Source organism: Cibotium barometz, chromosome 18 (genome assembly GCF_041138505.1).
Source record: "Cibotium barometz isolate CiBa-2024 chromosome 18, ASM4113850v1, whole genome shotgun sequence".
Lineage (NCBI taxonomy): Eukaryota > Viridiplantae > Streptophyta > Polypodiopsida > Cyatheales > Cibotiaceae > Cibotium > Cibotium barometz.
The window spans coordinates 11,687,998-11,703,212 of NC_141063.1; positions in this window are offsets into that span (position 1 = coordinate 11,687,998).

Consider the following 15,215-nt stretch of genomic DNA (forward strand, 5'->3'; position numbering starts at 1 on the left):
TAGGTATGAACCTCTATCCTTGAACTCTTTTAAAAAGTGTAGGTATGAACCTCTATCCTTGAACTCTTTTAACTTTTAAAAAGTGGTACTTGATGCCATTGAGTCCTTGAATTAAAAAGCCTAATCAAGATCTCATGTAGAGGTTCCCTTTATGGAAACTTATATGTCTTAATTACTAGTGCATTGAAAAAATAAGTATACCTCGTAATTACTATAATCTTGAGTCGGGCTTATTTTTTATGATTATATCAATCAAGCTTGAAGCAGTGGTATAAGTGTCAATATAAGCACCACTATTTTTGTAACTTATACTGATGCTAATACCGGTGGTGTACGTATAAAAAAATTACCAAAAAAATGGAGCAAACTGGGAGAAGTCTCCCAATCTGTCCTAATTGCTTTATTTGTTTTACATACAAGGGTTTAATCAAACTGTTATATAATAGTGCATGTGCTTATATATCAACACTTATACCATCACTTATACTGGCATTTTTGAAAGATTACAAAAAAAAACTTTCCAATAGATTGAAGAAAGTCCCTTGTCTACCTCATTTTCTTTATTTTGGTTACAAACAAGGGGTTAGTCAAATTGTAAGCTCATAGTAGTCATTGTATATATAATGTATATAAGCTAATGTATATGTGTGTGTGTGTGTGTGTGTGTGTATAATGTATATAAGCTAATGTATATGTGTGTGTGTGTGTGTGTGTGTGTGTGTGTGTGTGTGTGTGTGTGTGTGTATAATGTATATAAGCTAATTTTTAAACTCTTTCACACGATACAAAAGAGATCATGCATGAGAGAAAGTTGTGCATTACGTAAGACCTTGTAATAGTCCTTGCGTACATAATGTATACAAGCTCATGCATAAGCGCTTGTGCACAATACAAAAAATATGATGAAGAAGATCCCTTATGCACATGCATACTTGTACAATTAAGCTTTATATGTATAATAATTCAATGCCTCTAGAAAATCCCAATGCATATAACAACACAAGGGCTCTTATACCTATGCATACTTGTACATAAGCTTCATAAGTACAACAATTCAAAGGCTTTAGAAAATCACATATGCATAACAATTCAAAGGCTAGAGAAAATCCCAATGCACACACCTCCTTCTTTTTTTGGAAAAGAACAGGTGCCCCCCAAGGAGAGCTACTGGGGTGTACGAATCCTTGCTCAATGAGTTGGGAAATGTAAATAATGGAGTTGAGGACTAGATTTTTACCAAACGACAATGCATGTGGAGAAAACTTAGGTCTGATATGAGACTCTGTGTGTGAAAGATTTAAGTAGATCTAGATGTAAGAAGAATCATATCTACGCATCTCCTCTATATCCCTTAATCCATGGAGCAAAGATTATAGGGCACATAATTAGATGCAAAGTTAGGCTACTTCTTCATAAGGCACGTTTTTATGCATAAAAGCACATGCATTAGCTCTTTTAAATTACACAAAGCTATGCATTGGCCCTTATGTAGATAAGCTCTTCTACCACATGACATGAAAAAAAGTTTTATAATAAAGTGTGTGTTCAGTAGGGATGCTTCACTTATTATGACTATTGTATCATGAAAAAAAAGACTTAAAGTGTAGAAGTATGAATGGGAGTTGAATGAGACGTTGCAGTGGGATGTTGAGGCCTTTTATAACCTCTCCTCCAAGTGATGGTAGATATTGGCAAGGTTTTTGGAAATGGATATGGTGGCAAGGGTAGGTGAAGATTGTAGAGGACATGTGGGGGAATTCAAGGGTCTCGGTGGAAGAGATGGAAAAACTTGATGATAAGCCTCTTACATCCAAGAAGAATTTTTTATAGAAGACCTTTCGGATTGGTGATAGTCACGATGATAGAGATTATGGGTGTACATATATTGATGAGGGTGATGGCTATGAGGATTCTTGGGTGGTACCACTAGAACTAGAGGGGAAGGGAGTTGAAGAGGATGGCCTTAAGCTCTCATGGCTTTGCATCATGCGCATCGACTACATCGGAGATATTGGGGGTCTCCTTATTATCAATGGAATCATCCTCATCATCGTCATCATCATCCTTCACATCCTTTCTTGAAGATAGTAGTTTTTGAATTTATTGACCTGTATATTTCATGAGCTTACCCATATTCTTCATCATCCAGGTCTTGAGTGTAGATAGTCCATATTAAATAGGTATCTCTATGATTGTGGAGTTACTCAAAACTCTTGCTACTACAAAACATAGATGTCGAGATAGAAAGGTACTTTGTGCTATTCTTGGTAATAAGATGTCCATATGTGCCATCTACAAAATGCCATCCTAGCCCGGCCACTCCCAAGTATCTACTTTGTTGGTGATGCTTTGCAATACCTATTATCCCGAGCCATAGGGGGACGACCTACTACTCTTTCCTACAACAAATTACAACATGCATGAGATATGAAATTCATGAGGACAAATAAACTAAACTTTGTGATGCATGACAAAGAAACTAAACTTTGTGATGCATGACAAAGAAACTAAACTTTGTGATGCATGACAAAGAAAAAAATTACGAATCGTGTGAGCCAAGCTACCTTTCCTCTAGAGCCATACTTTATCGAACCGTACTTCTATAGCTGACTCGCATGCGCTACCTTTTGCTGAGGGTGTTGAGTACCCTCCCTGGCTACTTTCTTTGCCTTCTTCCACTCCTTAATTGTGCAATTAGAGGACATTTGTGAACCATCTTTTGCTCACCTCTGTGTGTGAGACCTCCTGTTATTTAGTATCTTTATTATGCAATTCCTCACCCACTCATCGAAAAAATACGTGTGTGGTGGGTTTGGGAATCACGAGGGAATCACTCATGCATGCAATACACCACATACATGAAATTTGTATCCTTATTCTCTCCCCATAGTCTTAAGGCACCTTCATAGGTTTGGTTGACTAATTGACGGAAGGTAAAATAAACCCTCTGCCCCATCTCATCCATAAAAGGCCTTTCCTTCTTATCAAGGGTATAGTAAAGCATACCATCCCTACCGGGCACTTTGTTTGTTGCGCCATAGGTGAAGGTGATTGCACATCTCTCCCAAAGCATCCGCCGCACCCACCTCCCATACTACTAGATTGCCGACAGCTCTCAGAAGCCCTCGAGCTATCACCACCTGAGTGGAATCATAAGGATGTCGCATGCTGGGGAGATGGCACCATGGATGTGAGCGGGGTCTACTATGTAGCACACTATGCAAATCAGGGTCATCTCTACAGGTATGGGACGTATACTAGAGGATGCCCCTCCATATATCGGATTTTGATCTATTGGTGATCCCCAAGATGGCCACATCTATAAAAATGAATATGGGTAGTATTAAGATTAATATACTAATAATAATGCAGGTCTTGTAGGTATATTGGTCTTTGTGTATTATATATAGCAGTCTTAATAACACCATAACATAGAGGAAATGTGGTATGTAGTATTTCATATTTATCATGAAGTGTGTGCTATTGCTATGTAGTGTATACTATGCTATATAGGTATGTAGTGTAAACTGTGCTACACAGCTAATATTGGGCTATATAACTCACTGCTTGTGGTGCTATATAGCTTAGATTGAGCTATACAACAAAAATTAGTCCATATAGCCAAGATGCAAGTGCCTTATGCTATATTAGACTATATAGGTTAGTGCTTTTGTGGTTTGTGCTTTATGCTATATAGCTCAGTGAGATTATCCTATACAACTAATAATCCTAGGTTGTGTAGCTTAGTGCTTTGTGCTATATACCTTCGATTGAGCTATATAGCAAAGATTAGACTATATAGCTAACTGCTTTGTGCTATATAGCTGAAAATGCATGTCTTTTATGCTATATTTGAAAGATCCCAGCTCCCTCTGCACATCGAATTCTCGGGTGCTAGCAGCAGAAGTAGCACTTCTTGCGCTAGGCAAAGCCTCTCACTTGGGATCTCGCCATGGATATCCAAACAAGAGACTAATCCCTCCAAAACCGAACCCGAAAAATCTTCCCGCGCCCAACAGAGCAGACATAGGTAATTCCTCCATGATATTTTATTCTAACGTAGTCAAGGTCTTCACTAACCAAACTAATCCGACCGAACCCGTAAGTCTCATGGTCAGATCAAGGAAGAGACTTGCACTTGGATCATAGTGTCCAACGCTTTTTTCCTCATCAAGAAGCATAGCTGTCAATTCTTTTCCATAGAACAAGGGTTATCCGGGATTTACTGCAACTATCGTAACTTAACAAAATTGAGTCTCATTTAGGGATCCATCAGTCCAGCCTAACCCCATCTAATCCCATGGGTTAGCCAACTGCCCCAACCACTGTGTAGTGATAGGATCCATTTTGAAATTTGGTTATGTTTTGCCTCGGGTACCAGGGAAAAGAGCTCCCAGGTCCCCTAGCCGGCGCTTCAAGAAAACTTCAAGATAGTCACACCACTTACACGCCCAATATAAAATTGCAAGTTTCATAGATTCAGCTATCTTTAAAACAATCTTTTAATGAAACCATAGTATCACTGATCATAATCCTTCCAAATATCTAGCTTGAGTTTCAATTTGTAATCATTCCTTCATTGGTGTACCTATGGCATCATTGGTAACCAGAACGCTCACCACCTGTTCACTCAGGGGCCTTTTCAATAGTTCCTAGCTCATAGTACCCGAAATTATATTCACTTAAGAAAATCCAGATGGACTCTCCGTTTTGAAGATCACCAAGATCAACCAACAGATCCATATAAAAGAGTCATGGACTCATTCGTTGAGGACCAGCAAGGCCAATCAACCAGATCCATACCCAAGTTCAGAAAACAATTCTAACTCCTTGTTCCATTTTCTTCCCCGACACATGCGTGGGTATATTTGGTGACCCAAAGCCCGAGCACCGTATGGTCAGCACTCTCTAGGCTCCTTCACAGGTCACCTAGCGCTTTACTCATAGGCCGTTTCCTTGGTCCCTCATCCACCGTACCGAAGGCTCACCATTTAAATCGAACCAAGGCTCACCATTTAAATCGAATCGAGGCTAGTCAAGACCTCGGCTGACCTTGCTACGTGAGACATCCTCCATTGACTCTCCCTCAGCTATGCAACTTTATCACTTAGGTCTCCACGACCTCATTGACAAGATGGTCAAAATGATTCCCCAGCATTCTTGACATAAAACGGTCATTTAAAAACAAGTCATAAATATAGTTTCTAACGAACTCTCATCTTTCCACATCATTTCTCGTTATTCCACATTCTTCTACATCAATTCACATTGCTTATTCCACATCTAATCATATGTATTACCATCGTCCTCCTTCACCCATTCTCATCCAATCACATCATATTACATCTCATCACATCTCATCACATCTATCCACATCGATCCTCATCTATCCTCATCACATCACATCTATCCACATCTATCCTCGTCACATCACATCACAACATATCCACATCACAACATCACATCACAACATATCCACATCACATCTCATCCATTCATATCACACCACATCCATCTACATTCATTCAAATCCACATCACATCCACATATCATCACATCACGTTCACATCTATTTACATCACTTCACATCCATTCACATCACATCACATCTCATCTATCCATATCATATCTCATCCATTCATATCTAACTAGATCCACATCACATCCATTCATATCTCATTACATCACATTCACATTTCACCACATCTCATCCATATCCTCATCACATCACGTCACAACATATTCACATCACATCTCATCTATTCATATCACATCATATCACATCATATCCATCTACATCATATCACATTCACATTTCACCACATCTCATCCATATCCTCATCACATCACGTCACAACATATTCACATCACATCTCATCCATTCATATCACATCATATCCATCTACATCATATCACATCACATCTCATCCATTCATATCACATCATATCCATCTACATTCATTCAAATCCACATCACATCCACATATCATCACATCACGTTCACATCTATTTACATCACTTCACATCCATTCACATCATCTACCCAAAGTTCACATCACATCACATCTCATCTATCCATATCATATCTCATCCATTCATATCATATCTCATCTATCCATATCATATCTCATCTATCCATATCATATCTCATCCATTCATATCTAACCAGATCCGCATCACATTACATCCATTCACATCACATTCACATTTCACCACATCTTACCACATCCACTCATATCTCATCACATCTATTCACATCCATCACACCCATTCACATCCCACATTCATTCACATCTCGTCACATCCATCCTCATCTTTTCACATCTCGTTCACATCCATCCACATCACATCACATCACATCACATCACATTCATTCCATCCACATCACATCACATTCATTCCATCCACACTACATCACATCCACATCTATCCATATCACACAACATCCATTCACATCTCATGACATTCATCCACATCCATTCATTCATTCACATGCACATCTATATCACATCTCATTCTCATCTATTTACATCGCATCACATCCTTTCACATACCATCACATCTCATCACATTCACATCCATATCCATTTACATCACATCACATCTCATCACATTCACATCCACATCCATTTACATCACCTCACATCTCATCACATCCACTCACATCTCATCACATCACATTCACATCTTATCACATCACATTTACATCCTATCACATCACATCGCATCCATTTACATCCCCTCACATTCATTTACATCCCCTCACATTTATTTACATCACATCGCATCCATTTACATCCCCTCACATTCATTTACATTCGTTCAGATCCACATCACATCTTATCACATCCACTTTTAGTATCGTTTTCTAGTTTCGATACTGATAGGATTTTTCTAAGTTTCTGCCAGTTGCTTGGTCTAGTTAAAGGTACTTTTTCTCGATCCCATTGAATCTACATATGAGAGTGTTGTTGAAGGTTTTAAAAGGGAAAATAAACCTTATCAGAATTGAATAGTAAAAACTCAGAAAGAGCATTTAAGTATTATATTTTCATTCCTTAAGCTTCATTAATGAGAATTAATTCTACTCATTGGATCCTCGATCCTCCCAGGGATTCCAGATTCTCTTTTCTACATAAGAGTTATCCAAGTTTTCTCAATGGATATTTTCATATTCTTTCTCAAATTTCTTACGTAAAATATGTTCAATATTCTTCTTTTTGAATAAAAGATTCCTGGGATTTACAAAAATCAATTCTACCTATATTTCCCAATAATAATACTCAAAATTTTACTGTTGATAAATACTCATAATTTGAATTATGCCAAAAATTCATCTTTTACCATTTAATTACTTGGATCTTAAATATCATGGGAACTGTTGGGAAAAAGGGGTGGGAAAATTGAACTTTTGAGTGCCCATGGTTGGGGTGTGCGCAAGTCCGTAGGATTTTGTTAAGGAGGAGGAGACTCACCAAACCATATTTGTCGATTGGACATGTACTGGCATGGTGGGTGTGGTTTGTACGAATTGCTGAGGGGTATGTTCTGGGAGCTAAATGATGGAATTGCCATCATAAAAGCCTTGGGCTTCTAAGAGACATTTGGACACTCAACACTTTTTGGTTGACGAGGCTTTGAGCTATGATGTGGTTGTCGACACAGAGGAGAGGCTTTTGATTGTGGCTTTGGGAGCCACAAGTGTGTGTTGCCTTCATGGAAGCCTTGAGCTTTGAGCACATTGGTAGGCACCTAGCATTGTTGGTTGTGTTGTGCTTGGGGTTGCCTAACTTGAAAGATCCTTGTCCCCTCCGCGCAATGGATTGGGGGGTGCTAGTAGCGAAAGTAGCACTTTTTGCGCGAGGCAGGGCCTCTCACTTGGGGCCTCGCCCACGGATATCCGGACAAGAGACTAATCCCTCAGTTCTTCCAAAACGAACCCGGAAAAACTTCCCTCACCTAGAAAGCACGGGCGATTCCTCCAGGATATTTTTACTCTAACGTAGTCAGGGTCATTATTGACCAAACTGATCCAACCGAACCTGTGAGTCACTTGGTCAGATCAAGGAAGAAACTTGCACTTGGATCATAGAAACCAACGCTTTTTTCCCCATCGAGAGACACAGCCATTGATTCTTTTTCTATAGAACAATTACTATCCGGTATTTACTTTATCTAGATAACGTACTATAACAGAATTGAGTCTCATTTTACAGATCCATCAACTACATGGTCCAACCTATCCAGTCCCATGGGTTAGCCAACCGCCCAACCACTGTAGTGATGGGATTCAATTAGGAATTTGGTTAGGTTTTGTCCTGGGTACCAGGGAAAAGAGTTCCCAGGTCCCCTAGCCGGATATTCATGCAAATTTAACGCCAGTGGATCACACCACTTACACACCCACTATGAAATTGTCTTTTTCACAGATTCAGTTATCTTTAAAACAATCATTTAATGAAACCATAGTATCACTGATCATAATCCTCCGGTTGAATCCTAATTTCCAATCATTCCTTCATCGGTGTACCTATGGCATCATTGGCAACCAGAACACTCACCACCTGTCTCTCAGGGGCCTCTTCGATAGTTCCTAGCTCATAGTACCCGACAATATATTCACTTATAAAAATCAAGATGGAATATCCGTTGAAGATCAGCAAGATCAACCAACAGATCCATATAAAAGAGCCATGGACTCATCCATTGAGGACCAGTAAGGTCAATCGACTAGATCCATGCTCGATTTCAGAAAACAACTCTTACTCCTGATCCGTTGAGGACCAACAAGGTCAATCAACCAGATCCATGCCCAGTTTGAGAAAACAACTCTTACTCCTTGTTCCAATATCTTCCATGATGCACGTGTGGGTATCTTCGGCGACCTAGAGCCCGAGCACCATATGGTCATCAGCACCCTCTAGGATCCTTCGCAGGTGACCTAGCGCTTCACTCATAGGCCGCTTCTTGGTCCCTCATCCACCGTACCGGAAGCTCACCATTTAAATCGAACCGAGGCTGGTCAAGACCTCGACTGACCTTGCTATGCGAGACGTCCCTTGTTGACTCTCCGTCTCAGCTGTTGCAACTTTATCAGTTAGGTCTCCACGACCTCATTCTCAAGACAGTCAAAATGCTTCCCCAGCATTATTGACATAAAACAGTCATTGAAAAACAAGTCATAAATACAGTTTCTATAATGAACTCTCATCTTTCACATTGTTCCACATCTGTCCACATTACTTAATCCATATCCAATTCATATGTATTCCTATTCTTATCCAATCACATCATTTTTCATCTCATCATATCTTTCCTCATTTATCCTCATCACATCTCATCCACTCGCATCTACCCATATTCACATCCCATCACACCTCATTCATTTACATCACATATCATTCATTCACATCTATCTCAATTTACATCACATCTCATCACATTCGTTTCACATCTCATCTCATCACATTCATTTCACATCTCATCTCATCTCATTCATTCTTATCTCGATTCACATCACATCATTCACATCCCATATCATTCATTTACATCTGATTCACATGACATCACATCCCATATCATTCATTTACATTCGATTCACATGACATCACATCTCATTCATTCACATCCTGATTCACATCACATTACATCTCATCCATTTACTCACATCGACATCACATCCTTTCACATACACATCCACATCCATTCTTTCACATACACATTCACATCCATTCTTCCACACACATCCACATCCATTCTTTCATAGACACATCCACATCCATTCTTCCACATACACATCCACATCCATTCATCCACATACACATCCACATCCATTCTTCCACATCCATTCTTTCACATACACATCCACATCCATTCTTTCACATACACATCCACATCTATTCATTCAAATGCATATCCACATCCATTCTTCCACATACACATCCACATCCATTCTTTCACATACACATCCACATCCATTCTTTCACATACACATCCACATCTATTCATCCAAATGCACATCCACATCCATTCTTCCACATACACATCCACATCCATTCGTTCACATACACATCCACATCCATTCTTCCACATACACATCCACATCCATTCTTCTACATACACATCCACATCCATTATTCCACATACACATCCATAGCCATTCTTTCACATACACATCCACATTTGTACACATCCACATCCATTCTTTCATATACACATCCACATCCATTCTTCCACATACACATCCACATCCATTCTTTCACATACACATCCACATCTATTCATCCACATCCATACACATCTTATCGCATCCCTTTCACATGCTATTTCCATTTAGTAGCTTTTTCTAGTTTGATTCTGATAATGGGACTTTCTCTAAATTTCTACCAATTGCTTGGCCTAATTAAAGGTTCCTTTTCTCGAATGACTTTTTCTATATTCCTTCTCAGTTCCTCAATTCAATATTCCTCTTTTGAATAAAAGAATTCATGGGATTTAGAGAAATCAATTCTACCCATATTTTCACTTTTGATAAATAATCATAAATTGAATTATACTAAAAATTCCTCTTCTTTCCATTTAATTTCTTGGATCTCAAATATCATGGAAATTCTTCTTTTTTTGCACTTAATTATTTGCATTCCAATGTCATGGAAATTCTTCTTTTATCATCAAATATTTCTCATAAAATAAATTCATCTAAAATAAAATATCCATTTTTTTAATATGCTAGGAATTTCTCTTTTTTCATCTAAATGATGGAATTTCAAATGTCATAGGAATTCCTCTTTTAACATTTAAATATTTCTCATAGATAAAATAGATTTATCTAAAATTCATCTTTGAATTTAAATAAAATACTCATTACTTCCAATATGCTAGGAATTTCTCTTTTTCCATCTAAATGATAGAATTCCAAATGTCATAGGAATTCCTCTTTTAACATTTAAATATTTCCCATAGATAAAATAAATTTATCTAAAATTTCCTCTTTGAATTTAAATAAAATACTCATTAATTCCAATATGCTAGGAATTTCTCTTTTCCCATCTAAATGATTAAATTCCAAATGTCATAGGAATTCCTCTTTTACCATTTAAATTTATCTATGCAAAAAGATAAATTTAACTAAAATCCTTCTTTAATTTTTAAATAAAATATACATTATTTTAGCATCCTAATTTTTCTCTTACTTCATTGGAATACATGGATTTCCATTGTCATGGGGATTACTCTTTTAACATAAAAATGAATTACTAGAAATTTCTCTTTTTTCTAATTAACTATTTATGCATAAACATAAAAATTAATTTTTCCATAATTATAATGAGAATCATTCAATTAATCTAGGATTGTTAATCCTAGAATATGGTAGAAAGTCCTATTTTCATATTATGAATGAAAATGATTTATGTGTTAATTTTTAAAAAAATTTACCATAGCTTTGCTGCTATTACTGATAATTCTCAATAATTTTGAAAACATACAGTTTAGTAATATCATATGATAGAATAACCATTAGTTGGATTAATATCCAATTATGGACTTGATTCCTAAATTTTCCATGAATTAAATAGCATAAAAGCATTAAAAAGCCTCTTATTTGGCCTCAATTTGACAAGCATAGAAATTACTTTTAGACTAGAGAATTGCTTCATGAGAAGCTTCATTTGAATTAGAATAGGTCATAGGAATGATCATTCTTTGGGGGAGAGAGAGACATGCTTAAAAAAAATATTTAATTTAAGCATAAATGAAAATTTATGTGCTTTATTACTACAATTCATTAAAGAACTTCAATTGTATTAAAAAGCCATTCAATTGAATGCTTCTCAAGCTTGAGAGGGGTTGAGAAGAGAGAACATTTGGAGATTTAAAAAAAGACCATAAACCACACTTTACCTCCTAGATTGCTTGATTCTTTGATCAATGTAGAGGCCCCCAACCAATAGATTGGTTTGGTATGTTGATGAAGACTCCAAGGAAGATGGAAGAGAGAGAAACTCCAATCTCTCCAATTTGTAGAGGATTTTTAAAATATGTTCCCTAAAGTGACCTAAAATTGGTCCAAAAATTGACTAAACTGATCTGGAAAATTCTAGAATTAATTTGCATAGTTAGGAGCTCACTTTTTCCTACAAATACTTATGCATCTATCTATGCATAAAAATCCATTTTGATAAAAATAACACTTTTATAATAACAAAAAATATTCTTTTATGCATCTATTTATGCATAAAATCCATTTTGATGAAAATAACACTTTTATAATAAAAACAATAATCAATATGCATCTTTCTATGCATAGAATTTAATTGTATTAAAAATCACTCTTTTATAATAATAATAAAATATTCAATATGCATCTTTCTATGCATAGAATTTAATTCTATTGAAAATCATTCTTTTATAATAATAAAAAATAATCAATATGCATCTTTCTATGCATAGAATTTAATTCTATTAAAATCACTCTTTTATAATAAAAATAACACTTTTATAATAATAAAAAATATTCTTTAATGCATCTATTTATGCATAAAATCTTTTTTGATGAAAATAACACTTTTATACATATAACAAATATTCTTTTATGCATCTATTTATGCATAAAATCCATTTTGATGAAAATAAAACTTTTGTAATTAAAAAAATATTCTTTTATGCATCTATTTATGCATAAAATCTATTTTGATGAAAATAAAACTTTTATAATAAAAAAATATTCTTTTATGGATCTATTTATGCATAAAATCTATTTTGATGAAAATAACACTTTTATAATAAAAAAATATTCTTTTATGCATCTATCTATGCATAAAAATCCATTTTGATAAAAGGAACACTTTTATAATAAAAAAATATTCTTTTATGCATCTATCTATGCATAAAAATCTATTTTGATGAAAGTAACACTTTTATAATAATAAATATATTCTTTTATGCATTTATCTATGCATAAAAATCCATTTTGATGAAAGTAACACTTTTATAATAAAAAAATATTCTTTTATGCATCTATCTATGCATAAAAAACCGTTTTGATGAAAATAACACTTTTATAACAATAAAAAATATTCTTCTATGCATAAAATCCATTTGATAAAAATAACACTTTTATGATTAAAAAATCATCAATATGCATCTTTCTATGCATAGAATTTAATTCTATTAAAAATTACTCTTTTATAATAATAAAAAATATTCAATATGCATCTTTCTATGCATAGAATTTATTTCTATTGAAAATCATTCTTTTATAATAATAAAAAATAATCAATATGCATCTTTCTATGCATAGAATTTAATTCTATTAAAATCACTCTTTTATAATAAAAAAATAATCAATATGCATCTTTCTATGCATAGAATTTAATTCTATTAAAAATCACTCTTTTATAATAAAAAAATAATCAATATGCATCTTTCTATGCATGAATGAAATTGACACTTTTAGAATACACAAACGATGGGGATTACTCTTTTTAATTAATAAAAGATAAAATTTATTTCATAAATTTTTTAAAAAATTTACCATAGCCTCCTTTGTATGGCTGACCATTTTTTAAATTTTCAAACCTTATTTTATTATAAAAGTGTTACTTTCACTAAAATGGATTTTTATGCATAGATAGATGCATAAAAGAATATTTTTTTAATTATAAAAGTGTTATTTTTATCAAAATAGACTTTATGCATAAATAGATGCATAAAAGAATATTTTTTTTAAATTATAAAAGTGTTACTTTCATCAAAATGGATAATTATGCATAGATAGATGCATAAAAGAATATTTTTTTAATTATAAAAGTGTTATTTTCATCAAAATGGATTTTATGCATAAATAGATGCATAAAAGAATATTTTTTAATTATAAAAGTGTTATTTTCATCAAAATGGATTTTATGCATAAATAGATGCATAAAAGAATATTTTTTATTATAAAAGTGTTATTTTCATCAAAAAGGATTTTATGCATAAGTAGATGCATAAAAGAATTTTTTTTTATTAAAATCATCAAAATGGATTTTATGCATAAATGGATATTTTTTTATTATAAAAGTGTTATTTTTTTTTATATATCTATTTATGCATAAAAGAATATATTTTTTATTATAAAAGTGTTATTTTCATCAAAATAGATTTTATGCATAAATAGATGCATAAAATAATATTTTTTATTATTATAAAAGTGTTACTTTCATTAAAATGGATTTTTATGCATAAATAGATGTATAAAAGAAATTTTTTTATTGTAAAAGTGTTACTTTCACTAATATTGATTTTTATGCATAAAATGATGCATGAAAGAATTTTTTTATTACAAGAGTGTTGCTTTCACCAATATTGATTTTTATGCATAAAATGATGCATAAAAGAATTTTTTTAATCAAAATAAGAGTTCACTTTAATCCTATGTTTAAATCCCATGAATATTGGAAAAATGAATAAGTAAATACTCAATGAAGGAAAATTATAGCGTTTTATATTCTCTAGGATGGTAATGAGAAAATTTAGAAAAAACTATCGAAGTCGGAATTTAGATAAATGACTAATTTATTCCTCATAGGAATTCGTGTTTAGTTTTGAATTCAGTAAAGTAGTAATTGAAATATTACCTTCAAGAAAGATAGTTCAGGGAGAACCTTTCTAGACTCAAACCCTGAATCAGACTATGACCAAGACGTAACTCCTTCTCAATTTCAAGAAATGACGATGTGACCAGTTTAGTAATCTACACTCAAATCACCCACCAAAATTGAAACTAAGTTGAGACCTTTGATTTTGATCTGAGGATCAAGAATTCAGAATTCAAGGAATTCTACTTGGGAATCCAGACCTGTGATCTAGAAGTCTTGGGATACGGAATTAAGATATACTCATTGTATTCAAAAGAAAATCAAAACTAAAAACTTGCATAGAAACCCTGTTTTCTTAAAGGACTGTCTTACGCCAGAATGCTAGAGGGAGCATTTGGTATATACGTGTTCTAAGGGAAGTTCGGTTGCAACAGTTGGCGGGGAGTGTTCAAAGGACGGCTCACGCGGCAAAGACCAGCCTCGGTATGGTTAAAATGGTGCGCTTCCCGGTACGATGGACGAGGGCCAAGGAAGCGGTCCCTAAGTGAATTGCCAGGACACCTAAGGAGGATCCTGGAGGGTTCTGACCAGGCGATGCACGGGCTCGCAGTGCCAAGGACACCCATGCGTATGTCG